We start from the raw sequence: 19769 nt of genomic DNA, 5'->3' as shown, positions 1-19769 counted from the left end.
TCTAATCTTTATTATTCCCTAACTTTGCTAACTTAAGGTTTAGTTTGTTGTTCTTTTTCTAGTTCCTTGAGGTGTAATTTTAGGTTATTTTGCTATCTTTCTTTCTTAATACAGGTGTTTGTTGGTATAAATTTCCCTTTTACTACTCCTTATGCTGCATCCCACAAGTTTTCATGAGCTGTTTTCATTTTCGTCTTGAGATATTTTTAAAATATCCTATTGATTTCCTCTGTGAATCAGTGATTGTCGAAGAGTGTTTTATTTAATTTCCACATATTTGTGAATTTTCACAATAGGATTAGAGGTAAATAGTCCTTTAGTATGAGGCTGTATGATTTCTTGAGTAGGCTTTAGACTGGCTTAATCTAGTCCACACTTTGGCAAATTTACCCCTAACAGTTTATGTGTTCCTAGAGGTGGCTGCTCCTGTCATTTCTCCTCCCGGTAAGTGGTAATTCTCTATATTCACCTCTCATTTTGGAGGCCTTGGTTTGCCATGGAATCTCAAATCTCTCATGGGTCTAAGAAGAGGTGCTGCTTTTCAGGGTGTTTAGTTTTTTTCTTGTGAGAATGAGAATAATAACTCAGAGGTCTTTACATATCAGAACAGAAACCATCCAATCACTTCTCTTGCTCTGCATTTTTCCCTTGTGAGACTATACCATTTTCGCTAATTTGATTGTACTGCTAGAGCTCTTGTGGGTGGTTTCAACGTTTTTCTTTTGTGACCATTGCAGCTAACAATGTTATCATGCAGGGATATTTTCATTTGGATTTCCTATCCTTATCTTCTAAAAACTCCCTAAACTGAACTCCTGCGCATCACCTGAAATACATTTTCTATGGGTCACCTTCTGCCTTATCATTGCCCTTTTGAGGGCAGGATTAGTACCCTACCTTAATAGGACCAGACAGCAAGACTATGTTCCCATATGCATCAAGTTAATGGAAATACATGTCTTACTCAAAGGTACTTTTTAAGGAGAGTGGACAAGGGAAAGCTGTTTCAGGTGGCTTGTGCAAAGGACAATGTGTTGGCCATTTAAGGTGTATAGGGCTAGAGGCTTCAGGTTTTAAAGGTTTGACTCTCCTATCTGCTGACACAAAAAGACAAGGGGCATGTGTCACCCTTCATAACTTGTTTACCATTGTGGGCCAGACAGGGTGGGCAGGTATCTAAAGCTGACTTAGAGTCAAATATCAAAGATGAGGTCAGTGTCTTTATTAACCTTCACTCCTGAGGTTAGTTGACTGAATGACAGATCTCATTTACATGAATTTGATTTGAATATTAATTAAAAAGTCATGTGGAAAGCAAAAGCAACATACTATATTAAGATTACAAAACCTGAAAAAAAAATTGAATATAGTCATCCAAAAGTGTTGGAGTGATCCAGGAAAGTGTGTCAGTACGGTTCTGGGACTCTGTTCAAATATTTAAGTAATATTATCATTTATATTAATTTGTTGCCTCATTTGTTGTATTATTGGTGACACCTTACCAGTGTAGCCTACATACATACAAAAGCAGGCTTTTAGGGGAACAGAACTCTCCCTGGCTGGTTAATAAATAACCAAAACCCAAGTAGTCATCAGCTACGATGGCTGCCAGGGAGTTTTCCTTCATGGAAAACACCTCAAACATTAGCTGTCTGCTACATGTGTTCTGAGTGTTTTGGACATTTCTTGGTATTAATGATGTGTTTGTTGAATGATATCATGGGTGCCCAGGTCAGTACCGGTGACTCTCACAACAATGAGCACATGAGTGCAAATGGTCGGAAAATAGCACATTTGTATTTGATGGGCTAGAGGGGTTTTGAAGGAGGGTGCCCAAAATGAAATATTGACACACAGGGTACACAAACTACAGGCAATGTTAGGAGGAAGACCCAGGAGTGGGATATAACAGTGGTGGCTAAGGTGCACTATTACAATAAACCAAAGACTTGTAGAAGTGACCATTTTGTTACAAATGTCTATTACAGAAAGGCATCTATCTATAAAGTGCCAGTAATATAAAGGCGTCTATTTATAAAGTGCCTGATGATCAGAAAAACTAATAGGCCCTCAAGACTGGGGATTGAATCTAACTAATGCCTCAAACAGCAGGTAGACCTATTTAGAAGAAAGTAACTTCTGTCTAAGTCAGCCATAAAAATATCCTATGAAGGTGGTAGCCTGTGGTTGTAAAAGAGGTACAGTGTCCATTGAACAACTTTTACAAGAGCCCAGTGTTTTGTATTTTCAGAATTTCATTGATAATATCAATAATTTCTAGAGTTTCTTGGTGAGTCCTTGTATTTCGGCTTTAGCAGGATCACGTATGATAGCATGAGTAATTTGTTTATATGTTTATATCATAGTCTGAGCATAGGAAGTAGCCCAGCAGAGCGGGTGAGGGGCCCTACAAAGTCTATCTGCCATCAGCAGTATGGACCCCTTCCTCAGCCTGGAAGGTTTATCCATCAATTATATTACCAACAACTTTTCTTTACATCAGGTGCATTGGTCAGTCACTAAGCTAACCATGGCACAGGAGGGAAATCAACTGAATTTTGCCTAGAATTTTAGATGAGAGGCCTATAAATGGTTTTGTAGTATGCGGGAACATAGACCCAAGGTTAATACCATCATTTCTGAGGTGTTGATTTGTGTCTTAAATGAGTCAATTTATCACCTTGAGAAATGAAATCAGCCTCTGCAGATTGAGGTTTAACATGTGCAGAGTAAGGAGTGACCAAATTTATATTTGGGTATTGTAAGGCAAGATATTCCCAGAGATCTTTATGCCATAGAGGGCAGCGTTGGATAAGGAGTTGTTGCTATCGGTGGGACCACACAGCTAGATCATTGGCAATGGCCTGAGGATCTGTAAAAACGTGCAGATCTGTTTGATTCTTTGGCAAGAAATTTTCTATTGCTAGCATGACTGCTGTTTGACTAATCGATCTGATGTTTGGGTCCATTCTTTGATGACGGATAGTCTGTTTCATCTAGGGACAGAAGGCAGCATCTCTGCAGTGGACTCCATCAGGTGTGGTGGTGCACACTGTCAATAAAGTATATGTACACATTGGTCACCCATTTGCTCCCAAGAGACTGTCCAAGTGGCCAATGTGTCTAAAAAGGAAATGACCTCCTCCAGAATAGATTACATCAATCAGAGAAGAGGGAAACACACTTCCTACTGTTCGTGGGATATACCAGAGGTGCCATTTTTAGCTCTGTCCTGTAAATATTCATCTCTCTTCAATGAAGAGACCTTTGATTAGCAAGCCTGAGGAATCCTGCATTCATGACCCAAGGCAAAATGGGAAGCTGGCTGTGCAGGACCATTAACTCAGGCGCTGGAAGGGCCTCCATTTACATAAAGGCTGTCAGTTGCCAGCAATAGCTGCTTGAATTGTGAGCAGCAAGCGCTCAAGAGAATAGTTTCTGGTACAAGAATGCCTCGGGCATTTAAGTCCACCAAGGAAGGTTTGGAGACTGTTGGATGCATAATGGGAGGCTACTAAAGCCTCTACGATAAAGGAGTGTGGGGAGGAGGACACTAAACGGTATTGAATGTTATGTCAAAAATTCTAGAGCCTTTTGTTTCCCAATTCAATGTAAGTCAATTTCTAAGTGTTGTGTGACTAAGTAAGCAAGAAGATCTGATAAATTTGAGACTGCTGTATCACTGGCTGACAGAATGTGCCCATGACGTCACCTCTATCACTGCTTCTCTCACCCTCTCAGCTCACAGCCCCCTGGTATTGCCTCAGAGAAATTTTGCAGAGTGGGACAGGCATAGATTTCTAAAGATGTTTCCAAGTAATCAGGTAAAGAGTAGGCTTGTGATGGGAAATGAAGAGCTGGAAATGGCCTATGGATGGCAATGAAAAGAAATGAGGTGCCAGCCCAGTGGTGTAGAGGTTAGGTTCACATGTTCCACTTTGGCAGTCTGGGGTTCACCGGTTCAGATCCTGGGCTTGGACCTACTTACCTCTCATCAGTCCATGCTGAGGTGGTGTCCCACATAGAAGAGCTATAACGCTACAACTATGATACACAACTATGTACTGGGGCTTTGGGGAGGAAAAAAAACAGAAATGATACTCATGCACATGAATGGGGATGTCCCCAGGCAGATCCAGCTTGGGATACACTTTTATGTCTTAGAACCACTGTATTTCCAAAGATTTGTCCAAGGAAGCTGATTTAAACTCAAAGACAGATCCTGGGAGCCCTCTCCCTAAGCTCCTAGCATGTGGATGAGATGAAGGCAGGTGCAGCTCTAGCATGTTTTTTTCAATTAAGACAGGGTTGCAATAAAGGCCTGTGGAGGACTGAGTCCTTCTTCCCCAGTCCTCCACTTCTTCCTAAGAAGGATCCCACAGTGTTGGAAAGAAAAGTTGAACACATAAAAATCATGGTTCAGGAGAGCTCAACATTCTCCTAGCATATGAGAGCAATTATGTTATGTGTTTTCTAATTATTACTCACACATTTACAAATATAACATTAAAATGTATAAAATATTGTTAGTGCACTAGGGAGTTTTCACAAATGTATAGTAAAAGTGCCATCAAAAGATGGAAAATATATCATAATCCCAAAAGAACACACATGTGGTGCCCATTTGAAAATAACCGTCCAATACACAAGTTAACACTTAAAAAATTGAAGACTGAACTTCTCTTGCTCATTTAAACCTCAAAATTGTTAATGATTTTTTCCATTTTTCCTCAACATGTGCTGGAAATCTAAGCATATGGAAGTGAAATGTGTGAACAGCAATGTGGATGATGGGGCTTTGTGAATCACTGAAACAAAAGACTTCCAGCCACTCCTGCGATGAACAGATGTTGAAAATTTCCCATTTCTCCCCTTATACTCAATTAGGATATTACTCAAAATGATACCCTCTCTCTGCAGCTCACCTCAGTTATTCCTCGGATGATTGCCTCTAAACACCCATAGCTCTTTTTGGAGTTTCCACAGCGAGATCACGGTGGATTTGCGTAGATATCACTCTACTCATAGAATACACTCAGAATGAGCTAGAACAGTGCAGAGGAATGCAACTGCTTCTCTAAACAGGAGGAACTCCATAGTTTAGTGGAGTATATATTGCACACTCAGTCTGTAGAGCAGCAACATGGAAATGCCAAAAACCATAACATTTTAAATATTTATTTATTTATTTATTTTTTAATTTTATTTATTTATTTCTTCCCCCAAAGCCCCAGTAGACAGTTGTATGTCATAGTTGCACATCCTTCTAGTTGCTGTATGTGGGACGCGGCCTCAGCATGGCTGGAGAAGCGGTGCGGCGGTGCGCGCCCAGGATCGAACCCGGGCCGCCAGCAGCGGAGCGTGCGTACTTAACCGCTAAGCCACGGGGCCGGCCCACATTTTAAATACTTAAAGGTAAATGAAAATTGTCCCCTATAATATTAAACACAAAAAAGCCCCCATAAATATCTGTGGTCTAAATCAATAGAAGTCTCCAGTCCCAGATAACAATAATAAGGACATCCTCACTCACTCCTCCCCTCATAGAAAAGATATATACAGACCTCAGCCTCTCTATTAGCTCATATTGTTTTTTACTTTCTGTCAAAGCCCTTATTTCCATCTTACAAACCAAAGTTTTATCATTAGTTAACCATCTCATTTCCCACAAAAATATAAACAACATGACTGCAAGAATTTGTTTGTTTCATGCCACTATATCCAAATTCTACTGGGCCTTATTTCTTTTTTTTTTTTTTTTTCTTTTAGAAGCTTTTATTTCAGTGATCAAAATGCAGTAAATGGAATCTATACTGATTTACATTAGGCATTCACCTCTACCTGAAACTGCTATTAGTTTTTGACTGGCCTAAGTCTTTATAACTTATTTAGGCACATCTTTGAATTTTTTGGACCCTGATATACAGGGTAAGTTAATTTCTTCCTTGTGGCAGTTTAGTAATGAGAATTATGTTCACTGGCTAGATTCCTTTATAACTAAAGGCCTCTAGACTCTCAGGCTACGTGTACTACCTCGAGACCATACTTTATATAGATATTTAAGTAAATCACAGTATCAGGGAGGGAGATAATCTAGAAAGCTGCAATGTACTGTATGAACATTCCATAGATTTTTTTCCAGCACTGATAGTCAAACACTAGATAAGGAGACCTATAGTTAGGTACCGAATTACTCTTCCCCCACTGCTGCCCTTTCTGAGAGACACAAAGATGTGTATCAATCTCCCCATAAATCTGAAATGAGTCCACGCAAATGAGAGTTTTCACCTATGTGGTCCCACTATCAAATTACAGAAAGCAGTTCCACCATCAAAATTATAGGAAGTAGTTAATGGGACTTTGAGAAGAGCATAGTCCCACATACAGTAATATGCATCTAGTAGAGTTTTCCATTCATTTGTCAATTGTTTTCACAAGATTAGCATTAAAAAACACGACCAAATACGCATATGACCCTGAAACCCCCCCCCACGCAAAATTGGTCTTTGTTCATTCTCAGATGACAGGATGTCCCAAGAGTGACAAAGGTGGGAGCCAATTCCCCCATAGCCTTTTCTTCAACCATCCCATCAACTGCTCTTCATTTCTTGAACTACCTTCCTTTTCCAAAAAGTAATGCTAAGATCAGTCAGACAGGCTTTCTGAGAAGACTGGCTTGGATTTCTGGGTCTGTTCCAGTCGATTCAAGATGAACTGGCTTCTATCAATGAAGCGCTCAACGCAGTTCACAAAACAGGCCTCAGCCCGACTGTCCAACTTTGGCCCAGGCTTGTCCATGCACTTCTCCCAACAAAGTTCCGTCATCTGGTGCATCAGCTGCTGGAAGCGCTGCTTCTGAGTCTCCACCTCGATGAAAGGCTGCAGCTGCGGGTCCACCGAGCCCAAACCCGCCGCGGAGAAGACGAGGACGCATCCATCCCGGCGCGGCTCCGCGTGCCGAGACGCAACTCACCGACCTTCACTTCTACTGGGCCTTATTTCTGCTAAATTGGGTATATTGAGTCTATAGTGCATGGCATGTGAGGGATGTTGAAACATTAGCATCAACTGCATAGTCGCTGAGAAACAAAGGCTTGACTGGCATAGTGGTCCTGTCTCTCTCCCTTGCTAGGTTCGTGCTGTCTCACAATTTACCTAAACTCAAAGGCCTCAGTTAAGTCATAAAGGAGATATTGAAAATATTATGTAGTGGGGCCAGCCCGGTGGCACAGTGGTTAAGTGCGCATGCTCCGCTTTGGCGGCCCAGGGTTCACAGGTTCGGATCCTGGGCGCTCACGGATGCACGGCTTGTCAAGCCACACTGTGGCGGTGTCCCATATAAAGTAGAAGAAGATGGCCACGGATGTTGGCCCAGGGCCAGTCTTCCTCAGCAAAATAGAGGAGGATTGGCATCGGACGTTAGCTCAGGGCTGATCTTCCTCACCAAAAAAAAAAAAAATATATATATATTATGTAGTATACTAAAAGGTCAATTTATATATTTTAACTGAAGTACTTTGTGGTAAACCGTGTCTAATTCACTGTAGGAAATACATCAGTGTTTTAATAATAAGTAGGAAAGGCAACAGCTGTCCCAGAGGACCAGGAGCTGCCTGCAGTACTGCAAGGCCAGGTCGCATCCTGCTGAAGAGAAAAATGCCATGCACTTCCTTCATCAAAGTACACAGTCACCAAGACTAAACTAAGGGTACTTTGTAACCATACCACTAAAAATGGTAAAAGATAAAATTTCAAACCATAAACATGACTAATATTCCCTTGTTTTTACTAAAATGACTGACTGGACCGTCCTACAAATTAACTTTAGCTCCACTACATTGTTTCTGCCTTCTAGAAAACAATGATTAGGATTGCAAAAAAAAAAAATTTCCCAATGATAGAATTAAGTGTATCTCCTCACAGCATTCAATAAGGAAAATGATCTGCTTAATTGAATAGCAATCAAATCCACAAACAATACGTTAAAAAGATTATACACCATGATCAAGTGGGATTTATTCCAGGTATGCAGGGATGGTTTAACATTCGCAAATCAATCAACGCAATACACCACATTAATAAAATGAAGAATAAAAATCACATAATCATCTCAATAGATGCAGAGAAAGCATTTGACAAGATACAGCATCCATTTATGATAAAAACTCTGAATAAAATGGGTATAGAAGGAAAGTACCTCAACATAATAAAGACCATATATGAGAAACCCACAGCTAATATCATCCTCAATGGTGAAAAACTGAAAGCTATCCCTCTAAGAACAGGAACCAGACAAGGATGCCCACTCTCACCACTCCTATTTAACATAGTACTGGAAGTACTAGCCAGAGCAATCAGGCAAGAGAAAGAAATAAAAGGGATCCAAATTGGAAAGGAAGAAGTGAAACTGTCACTATTTGCAGATGACATGATTTTATATATAGAAAACCCTAAAGAATCCACCAGAAAACTTTTAAAAGTAATAAACGAATATGGTATAATTGCAGGATACAAAATCAACATACAAAAATCAGTTGCATTTCTGTACACTAACAACGAAGTAGCAGAAAGAGAAATTAAGAATACCATCCCTGGGCCGGCCCTGTGGCTTGGTGGTTAAGTGCGCGCGCTGCAATGCTGGTGGCCCGGGTTCGGATCCCGGGTGCGCATCGAGGCACAACTTCTCCGTCCATCCTGAGGCCGAGTCCCACATACAGCAACTAGAAGGATGTGCAGCTATGACATACAACTATCTACTGGGGCTTTGGGGGGAAAAAATAAAATAAATAAAATCTTTAAAAAAAAAAAAAAAAAGAATACCATCCCATTTACAATTGCAACAAAAAGAATAAAATACCTAGGAATAAACTTAACCAAAGAGGTGAAAGATCTGTACACTGAAAACTATAAAACATTTCTGAAAGAAATTGAAGAAGACACAAAGAAATGGAAAGATATTCCGTGCTCTTGGATTGGAAGAATTAACATAGTTAAGATGTCCATACTTCCTAAAGCCATCTATAGATTCAATGCAATCCCTATCAAAGTTCCAACAACATTTTTCACAGAAATAGAACAAAGAATCCTAAAATTTATATGGAACAACAAAAGACCCTGAATAGCTAAAGGAATCCTGAGAAAAAAGAACACAGCTGGAGGTATCACACTCCCTGATTTCAAAATATACTACAAAGCTATAGTCACCAAAACAGCATGGTACTGGCAGAAAAACAGACACACAGATCAATGGAACAGAATCGAAAGCCCAGAAATAAACCCACACGTCTATGGACAGCTAATCTTTGACAAAGGAGCCAAGAACATACAATGGGGAAAAGAAAGTCTCTTCAACAAATGGTGTTGGGAAAACTGGACAGCCACGTGCAAAAAAATGAAAGTAGACCCTTACCTTACACCATACACAAAAATTAACTCCAAATGGATTAAAGACTTGAATGTAAGACCTGAAACTGTGAAACTTCTAGAAGAAAACATAGGCAGTACACTCTTCTACATCGGTCTTAGCAACATCTTTTCAAACACCATGTCTGACCAGGCAAGAGAGACAACAGAAAAAATAAACAAATGGGACTACATCAAACTAAAAAGCTTCTGCACAGCAAAGGAAACCATCAACAAAACGAAAAGACAACCTAACAATTGGCAGAAGATATTTGCAAACCATACATCTGATAAGGGCTTAATCTCCAAAATATATAAAGAACTCATGCATCTCAACAACAAAAAAACTAACAACCCAATTAAAAAATGGGCAAAAGACCTGAACAGACATTTCTCCAAAGAAGATATACAGATGGCCAACAGACACATGAAAAGATGTTCAAAATCACTATCAGGGAAACGCAAATCAAAACTACAATGAGATATCACCTCACACCCGTCAGAATGGCTATAATTAACAAGACAGGAAACAACATGTGTTGGAGAGCAGTTGCACACTGCTGGTGGGAGTGCAAACTGGTGCAGCCACTATGGAAAACAGTATGGAGATTCCTCAAAAAATCAAGGATAGAACTACCATATGATCCAGCTATTCCACTGCTGGGTATTTATCCAAAGGACTTGAAAACACCAATTTGTAAAGATACATGCACCCCTGTGTTCATTGCAGCCTTATTCACAATAGCCAAGACTTGGAAGCAACCTAAGTGCCCATCAAGGGACGAATGGATAAAGAAGATGTGGTATATATACACAATGGAATACTACTCAGCCATAAGAAATGATGAAATCCAGCCATTTGTGACAACATGGATGGACATTGAGGGTATTATGCAAAGTGAAATAAGTCAGAGGGAGAGGGTCAAATACCGTATGATTTCCTTCATTAAGTAGTAGATAATAACAACAATAAACAAACAGATAGGGACAGAGATTGGATTGGTGGTTGCTGGGGGGAGGAGGGAGGGGGGTGAAGGGGATGGTTCGGCACATGTGTGTGGTGATGGGTTGTAGTTGGTGTTTTGGTGGTGAACATGATGTAATCTGTGCAGAAGTGGAGGTGTAGTGATTGATGTACACCTTAAATTTTTACAATGTTGTAAACCAATGTTAATGCAATAAACAAAAAATTAAAAAAAAAAAAAAGAAAACAATGATTAGGTTTGCAAAAAAAAAAAAAATTTCCCAATGATAGAATTAAGTTTATCTCCTCACAGCATTCAATAAGGAAAATGATCTGCTTAATTGAATAGCAATCAAATCCACAAACACCTGCCCAAATCCTGTAAGACGTCCTCTTGAGTACCCTGTTAGTGTTGTTGGGGAAGAGGGAGAATCCCCCTCTGCCCCTTCCCTTAAGGTTCTTATGGCTGGCCAAATAATTAAGACAGGTTAGCAGGAGAAAATAATACCAAGTTTAATAACATGTATACATGGGAGAAACCAGGGACACTGCGTTTCTCACCAAATGGCAGAGATTCTCATCTTAATATCATCTTCAGCTAAAGACAAAGGAGGATGTTGGGGGTGGGGGGAGTCAGTTATGAGAGATTACCAGAAAAGCACAGTAAAACAAGAGTATGCAGACTTAAGTCCTCTCCTTCCATACTGAAAAGAGTTTCCAGAGATAAGATCATCCCCCCTCTTCCCACTACACAGAGGGAGATACCTTTACAAGTGTAAATGCTTGGTAAACAGAACTTTGATAAGAATGGGCTTAGCGAGGACCCTGCCAGTCTGTCCATACCCCGAGTTAAATTATTTTAGGCAGTTAGTGGGGGAGGTCAAATGTCTATCAGAGAAAATAATCAAGGTAGAGACATATTTCAGGGTGGCCAATTTTGATCTCCCACAGTGTTACACCTCAGTCCTTTATAGTTTGTAGTCAATCTTACTAGAATTCATTACACCCCTCTCTTTGACTAGAGGTGCAATCCTGCAGGTCACTGGCAAGAGGGCACTGAGAAAACCATGATTGTTATGTTTTGATTTAAGAATGAATGAGAAATTAGTTTTATGACAAAAATTGTAACATAAATAAAATAAAAAATACAGTTTGCCTAAGGAAAAGAATACCTGAATTTGTATACTTGTGATAAAATTGACTCATTATATACAATGATTAAATGAAAAAATTGGAAAGTACATCTGAAAATCCATAATTAAAATGAATTTAATATATTCTCTGAGGAAATGAAAACCATAATAATATTTATTAGCATATGATGGCTTACAAAACAGTTGATAAAATATATCAATGAAACAACTACAGAGGTGTCCATTTCACAAGGAAATGCACATAGTTTTAATGACATACAATCAAACATTATTGAAAACATATTGAGGGAATACATTCAGCTACAAGTAACAGGAAACACAGTCTTCCTGACATGAGAAAGGTGATTGTTCTCACGTGGAAGACCTGGGTCAAGGCAGCCACTGCACAATGCAGCAGAGAAACAAACTCCCAGGTCCTTCTTTTTATGCCCCATTGTAGATGTCACGGTGAATCAGAAAAACATCCTCACTAGCACTATTAAGAGCATAAAGTGTTTCCTATACAAATAGACCTTCTACAGATATCATCTAAAGACGGGAATCAGAGAATACTCCCAACCACTAAAGTCTAAATTAGTTTCCTAATGGACACAAAAGGCCTTAGAGAAAAATCGTAACTCTAATGAATCTTTGATGTGAGACTTGAAAAACATCAGTGGAAAATACACCTCTAAGAAAATGGAAATCCAGACAGTTGGTGGTGGTTTTCAAGATACTCTGGACTAGAAGGGCAAAGAATCCAGAAATTGGGCTAGAAGATGGTGTCCTCAAAGCTCCTATGTAACTAACCATCTCTCTCTTTGCATTGGTGCCTCCTAAATCTGCCTAATGCCTCATTTGCCGATCCCTTCCAAATCTCATGCAAGCGAGGCTCTTGGTAAATTCCAACATGGAACCATAAAGGGGATGGATTCTTAAAGATCTAGTTATTATTACCCTCATTGACATAACACAATACAAGGTGATATGTCCAGCTCTAGATTTTGTTGCCCTATCACAGGTTTCTATTTAATTCAAAGTCTATTCACCAAATACCAGTCAGAAGGAAGAACAAAGAGCAAAGTCTCAAATATGAAAATAGTAATTCACGGGCCGGCCCCGTGGCTTAGCCGTTAAGTGCGCGCGCTCCGCTGCTGGCGGCCCGGGTTGGGATCCCGGGTGCGCACCAACGCATCGCTTCTCGGGCCATGCTGAAGCCCCATCCCACGTGCAGCAACTAGAAGGATGTGCAACTATGACATACAACTATGTACTGGGGCTTTGGGGGAAAAAAAAGGAGGAGGATTGGCAATAGATGTTAGCTCAGAGCCGGTCTTCCTCAGCAAAAAGAAGAGGATTAGCATGGATGTTAGCTCAGGGCTGATCTTCCTCAGCAAAAGGAGGAGGATTGGCATGGATGTTAGCTCAGGGCTGATCGTCCTCACAAAAAAAAAAAAAAAGAAAGAAAATAGTAAATCACAGGAAGGTATACTCTTTGAAAAACTCGCCATACATAAAAATTTATTCCAACTTTCTAATAGTATAGAAAATGGAAACAGGCTCCTATACATACCCATAACCCCCAAAAAGGAGCTTTCTCTAGGAAAGGAACAATATATACAATGGATTAGGCATATCCAGGAAGTGCCGTACAAGGCCAGTAGGAAAATCCCACCAAACACAAAGTCATTTTTTTTTTATTTTTATTTTTTTTATTATTTTTTTTTCCCCCCAAAGCCCCAGTGGATAGTTGTATGTCGTAGCTGCACATCCTTCTAGTTGCTGTATGCGGGACTCGGCCTCAGGATGAACGAAGTGGTGCCTCGATGCGCACCCGGGATCCGAACCCGGGCCACCAGCATCGCAGCGTGCGCACTTAACCACCAAGCCACAGGGCCGGCCCCAAACTGTCATTTTTCAATGGCCCCTTAACACAGAACAATTAAAACATTATAAAAAAATTAACAAGAAAACATTATTAACTGATTCAAGGAAAAGCACTACCTATTAATCTTTATGTAGTATTGATGAAGGATGATTTTTCAGAATTATCTCACCTCAATATTCATTTATGAAAGTAATTAGCAGAAATCCACAATCCAATGTTGCACTTTAAGAAAGAGGCTTAGTAAACAAAGATATTTATGACTTTTATAACACCTTTTTCATGTTGAAAGTTTTCTAGAACATTATACACAAATTAATTTCCATCAAGCTTTCTCATATGACTTACATTTATATTTCTTTTTGGTGGGAGTTTCACATAGAAGGATGCAGGCTTAGTGAAGTCTTTCCCACGGTGTTTACATTCAAGAGGTTTTTATCAAGTGAGTCCTTTCATGCCTCCAGAAAGAACTGGGATGACAAAAGGCTTTCCCACATTCTTTACATTTACATGTTTTTTCCTCTCATGTGCATTCTCACATATCTTTGAAAGTTTTCATGAGAAATAAAAGCTTTTATATTTTACTGACATTCATAGACTTTCTCTCCACTGTGACTTCTTTCATGTCTTTGAAGTGATCTTAGAGAAATGAATGCTTTCTCACATTTCTTGCATTCATAGCATTTTTCTCCAGTGTGAGTTCTTTCACGTACTTGAACAGTACTGGAAAACCTGAAGGCTTTACCACAAATTTTACATTCAAAGGGTTTCTCTCCAGTGTGAATTCTTTCACGTTTTTGAAATGAATTGGGAAAACAGAAGGCTTTTCCACATTCCTTACACTTATAAGGTTGATATCCAGTATGAAAGATCACATGTGATTGAAAGTTTGAGAGATTTATAAATTCTTTACCACATTCTTCACATTCATAGGGTTTATCTCCAGTGTGATTCCTCTCATGTATTTGAAATGCACTGGGAAAAATGAATACTTTCTCACATTCCTTACATTTTTAAGGTCCATCTTCAGTGTGAGTGATCATGTGTGACTGAAGGCCTGAGGGACTTATAAAGGCTTCTCCACATTCCTTACATCATAGGGTTTCTCTCCAGTGTGAATTCTTTCATGTATTCAAAGAGAATTGGAAGAAGTGAATGCTTTACTCCATTTTTTACATTCATAATGTTTCTCTCTAGTCTGAGTTCTTTCATGGATTTGAAGAAAACTGTGAAAAGCAAAGGCTTTCTCATATTCCTTACATTTATATGGCTTCTCTCCATACTTTTGATAATCATGTGGTTTGTGTTCAGTGTGACATCTAATGTGCATATTAAGGGATGAATGATGCATGAAGACTTTTCCACATGCACTGCATGGTTTAGCTCCTATAGTTTTCTTGTTCATATTGAGATTTTGAATAAGACTGAAGTTTTCTCCACATTGACTACCCTCTTCACTTTCATAGAGTCTCCCTACCATATGAGATCTGTAAAAAATGAGAAGCACAATATTAATGATTTCTTTATTAATGATTTTATATATGTTATATTTATTATGATTTATAGGAAAAGTTTAGGTTTTCTGTCTTGTATGAATTCTCAGAAATTGAATACAGTGAATGTTCTGCAAGAGGACTTCACCCTTGCTATTATCCAAGCAGTGATATTCATATACATTGTTTATTAATACTATTTCCAAGTGGACTATTTTGCAAAAACTGAACCCCTACATCACATTTCAAAAAGATTATTTGGTGAAAATTTTCTTTTTTTTTTTTTTTTTATTTTTTTTTAAAGATTTTATTTATTCATTTTTTTCCCCCCAAAGCCCCAGCAGATAGTTGTATGTCATAGGTTCACATCCTTCTAGTTGCTGTACGTGGGACTCGGCCTCGCGCTGGACGGAGAAGTGGTGCCTTGGGGCGCGCCCGGGATCCGAACCCAGGCCGCCAGCATCAGAGCGCGCGCACTTAACCGCTAAGCCACAGAGCCGGCCCGAAAATTTTCTAAGGATAGCTAAATTTGAAGCAAGGTTATTTGTTTAGATTGCTTCTTTTTAAAATTTCATAACATACCGGAATTCTCAGGAGAGACACTTCTGTCTATTTTGAGGGTGATTCACCCTAGTTTTCTCCCTTGGTTTTTGTACTGATCTTCAATATTGTGATCTTCCCATGTTTTTCCCGAAACGCACACCCAGAAAGTTGGTTCCAAAGTATTAGAAACTACAGAAAAACTTTTAGATTCTAAATCCATGATGAACTATGACCATTTCTAATTTATGTACCAATATTCCCCCCTTTCCACATTCTACATATTGGAACCATGTTGATGTGCAAGAAACACTTGTTCTCTAATTGATGAAGGGAAGGAATGTCCTCATCCTTACCTATAGAGGCCAGGTTCCTGAAGGTTTCCCACATCACATCTCTGTAGAGTTTCTTCTGTGAAGGATCCAGTAAAGCCCATTCCTCTGGGGTGAAGTTCACAGCCACATCCTCAATGTCCACTGAGTCCTAAAATATCACAAATATGTGTAGAGCAGGATTATGAGACTGACAGCACTGGGGATCTATACTTCATTTGATGAAAGGTTATGTGTGATTCTGTTATATCCAAACATTTATTCTATGATGTGAGCATCAAAAACTCAGTGTTTTTCTTTTTTTTTTTTTTTTTTTTGCCCCCAAAGCCCCAGTAGATAGTTGTATGTCATAGCTGCACACCCTTCTAGTTGCTGTATGTGGGACTCGGCCTCAGGATGGACAGAGAAGTGGTGTCTCAATGCGCACCCGGGATCCGAACCCAGGCCGCCAGCATCGCAGCGCACGCACTTAACCACCAAGCCACAGGGCCGGCCCAGTGTTTTTCTGTACATAATTCCTCATCAATTTAACACCATAACAAACACATGGAAATTATTTACATATTTTTACTGTGATCACAAAACATTATATTTATCTCTAATGGCAGGGTCCAGAGCATGTTGGGAAATAATAGAAATGCTACACAAATGAAAAAAAAATTATCATTTTAAGACCAATGACTCCTTGTGAGAAAAATCCTTTCATCTTCTTCCTCATTACCCACCAGTTACAGCACTCCATGAGACAGAGAGAAAAATCTGCATGAGGTGTCAATGAATAAAAGCACAGTGAAGAACTGGAAGCTTTTCTGTCTAGTCCCATCACCAAACATAGAGTAAAGGAAGCCTGTAGAAATCAAATTTTTAACAAAGCCCAGTTGGCATATTGTCCTAAAGTACTCCAGGAAATTATTACAAGTAATCAGAGGCAGCTGGCTGAATGTAAATATTCTTGTGGTAAAGTATTGCTTTTAACTTTTGTAATATTTATCATAGACTCAGTTATTTCCTTCTCTCTCTGTTTGATTTGATGGGGCTCAAAAGTTGCTCAGAACTTTGAGTGCAGACCCAAGGAAGAAGGCATGACAACTAAGACCATAAAATCTGTATACCCATGTGCCTAAAGGCTACTTCCTACCAATTTTTAGAACTCATAGTGAGACAATAATCTGCCATAAGTACTCTTTCTGGTCAAATGCTAACAGTGTACCCTGAGCCTTGCTGGCCTTGAGGGGCTGGTTAAGAGCTGCAGATTGCAAGGGAGTTTATTGAGTCCACCAAGTTTGATGGTAAATTTGCCCAGGATTATAAAATATGTGCGAGATTTAACAGTGGTTTCCTCCAAAAGTACATAAAATCTCCATTCTCCAACTTTAAGATATTTTTCTACACCAGGCACTCTACATGATGCCCTGCCAACTTCTGACCCTACATGTAAGAAACTCAGAAGCTGTCATTCTTGATCTCACAAGAAGAAAATGAACAAATTTGAAATGAACAACTCTTCTTAGATCCATAAGATCCTTGAGGTCATAGGGCAAACCAGTGTCTCCAAAATTAGGAAAGAGAAAAGAAACATAGCATTTTGAAATATGCCCCAGATATTCTCTTCTTAACAAGGCCTGTACTAAACAGAAAAATCTATTTCACCAGAGTCTAATGCAGAGATATAAAGAACAAAAAAGACAGACACTATCCATGAAGCCTAGGACATCCCTCTATAACAGAAGGTTTAAAAATACACATAATGGGAATATCTGAAGGCAAAGAAAGACAGACAGAGAAGAAATAAGTGAAGTAATAATCACTGAAATATCCTAAAATTAATGATAGCTGGCAAACTGTACATCCAGGAAGCTCAGAGAACACTAAATATAATAAACTACAAAAGTGCACTCACAAGGATATTACATTCAAACTAGAGAAAAATTAAAGACAGAGAATATACTGAGAAATGCCAGAGAAGAAACATACCTTAGGTATAAAGAAACAAAGATTTGAATTAAATTGGACTTCTTTTCAAAACCCAAGCAAGCAAGAACAGAGTAGAGTGAAATAGTTAAAGTTTTGAAAAAAAAAAAAAAAAACACTCTCCTAGAATTCTCTGTTAAGCAAAATTGTCCTTCGAAATTAAAGGAGAAATTAGGACTTTCTGAGACAAAAATTGAGGAAATTTGTCAAGTGTACACCTACTTTGAATGAAATGTTAAAAAATTTATCAAAAAGAATGTAAATAACAAAAGTGGAGAATTAGAAAAAGAAAAAATGAAGGAGATATATCTTTTATATTTCTTAGAATTAATATAACAGATGAGACTGTTTAAAATAATATTAGCAACAATGTACTTGGTAATGAGAAGCTTATGGACAAGTGAAATAAATGACAGCAATATGACAAGGGAGAGGGAGGGGGAAATTGGGAATAGTGTGTTAAGAGGTACTTGCACACAGGGAAGTGGTATACTGTTATTTGGCAGAGGAGGTGGGTTAGGCATAAATGTATTGTGAAAGCTCAAGGGCAACCACTAAAAAATGTTTCATAAAAAATGTGTAACTGGGGCCAGCCCGGTGGCATAGTGGTTAAGTTTGTGTGCTCCACTTCAGTGGCCCATGGTTCATGGGTTCAGATCCCAGGCACAGACCTACACACTGCTTATCAAACCATGCTGTGGTGGCATCCCATATATAAAGCAGAGGAAGACTGGCACAGATGTTAGCTCAGGGCCAATCTTCCTCACCAAAAACAAAAACAAACAAACAAAAATGTGTAACTGATACGTAACAGAGGAAAAAAAACAATCAGAGAAAATGTTCAATATCACCCAGAGGAGGTAGAAAATGTGGAAGACAAAAAGAAACAAACAACAAGGAAAAATGGAAAATAGTAAAAGTTTTGGTAAATATTAATCCAATTGTATCAATAAGCACTTTAATCATCAATGGTCTCCATACAATTGAAAGACACAGTGACATCACATTACAAAAAATATAATGATACACTGTCTACAAGAAACCCACTTTCAATATAAAGACACAGATAGATGAAGGGTAAAGGGATAGAGACAAATAGACCACGCCAACACTAATCAAAAGAAAGCTGCAATAGGTATATGAATTATAGACAATGCGGATTCTAACCAAGGAAAATTCAGAGATAGACAGTGGCATTAGACACTGATAGAGGGGTTTTATCTCCAAGAAGGCACAGCAATGCTTCCTGTGTACCTGCATAACAACAGAGGGCAAAATACATGAGGCAAGAACTGAGAGAATGCAAGGAGAAATAGATGAATCCAGTACTATAGCTGTAGAATTCAACACCCCTTGTCACAAATTATAAATTCCAGTAGGTAGGAAAGGAAGAAAGACAGAGCTGAAGTGAACAGCACTATGAAACAATTAGATTTCATTGTGGGCTATGGAATACTTTATACAACAGGAGCAGAATATATATTCTTCTCAAGTTCACGTGGAACATTCACCAAGACAAACCACATTCTGGGACATAAAGCACACCTTAAAAATTTGAAAGAACAGAAATCATACAAAATATGCTCTCACACCACCTAGGCATTCATCTAGAACTCAACAAGAGCAAGATAGTTGGAAAATCCCCAAATATGTGGAGATTCAACACACTTCTAAATAATACATAGGATCAAAGAAGTCTCAAGAGAAATGAAAATTTATTTTCTTTTTTTTGTGAGGAAGATCAGCCCTGAGCTAACATCCATGCCAATCCTCCTCTTTTGTTGCTGAGGAAGACTGGCCCTGGGCTAACATCTGTGCCCATCTTCCTCCACTTTATGTGGGACGCCACCACAGCATGGCCTGACAAGCGGTGCATCAGTGCGTGCCCAGGATCTGAACCCGGGCTGCCAGCAGTGGAACGCACACGCTTAACCGCTACGCCACGGGGCCAGCCCCTGAAAATTTATTTTCAAATAAATGAAATGAAAACACAACATACCAGGGCTGGCCCTGTGGCTTAGCAGTTAAGTGCGTGCGCTCCGCTAGTGG

General features: G+C 39.2%; 2 pseudogenes across 1 annotated transcript in view; both read right to left on the bottom strand.

Annotated features, from left to right (window-relative positions):
- Positions 1 to 5222: 5222 nt before the first annotated feature.
- LOC147912107 (mitochondrial import inner membrane translocase subunit Tim8 A pseudogene) lies at positions 5223 to 8880 on the bottom strand (annotated as a pseudogene).
- Positions 8881 to 11617: 2737 nt separating this feature from the next.
- Positions 11618 to 19769, bottom strand: part of LOC101392328 (uncharacterized) — a 46378-nt pseudogene continuing 38226 nt past the window's right edge. The window contains exons 2-3 of the transcript XR_015550254.1: positions 15774 to 15900; positions 11618 to 14871 (exon numbers count right to left, since the gene is read on the bottom strand). The product of XR_015550254.1 is annotated as an uncharacterized LOC101392328 (transcript). The remainder of the gene's footprint in view (positions 14872 to 15773; positions 15901 to 19769) is intronic.

This window comes from Ceratotherium simum, chromosome 39, assembly GCF_057802395.1.
Source record: "Ceratotherium simum simum isolate JZ-2026a chromosome 39, ASM5780239v1, whole genome shotgun sequence".
NCBI classification, from domain to species: Eukaryota; Metazoa; Chordata; class Mammalia; order Perissodactyla; family Rhinocerotidae; genus Ceratotherium; species Ceratotherium simum.
This window is presented reverse-complemented; position numbering and strand designations above follow the sequence as displayed.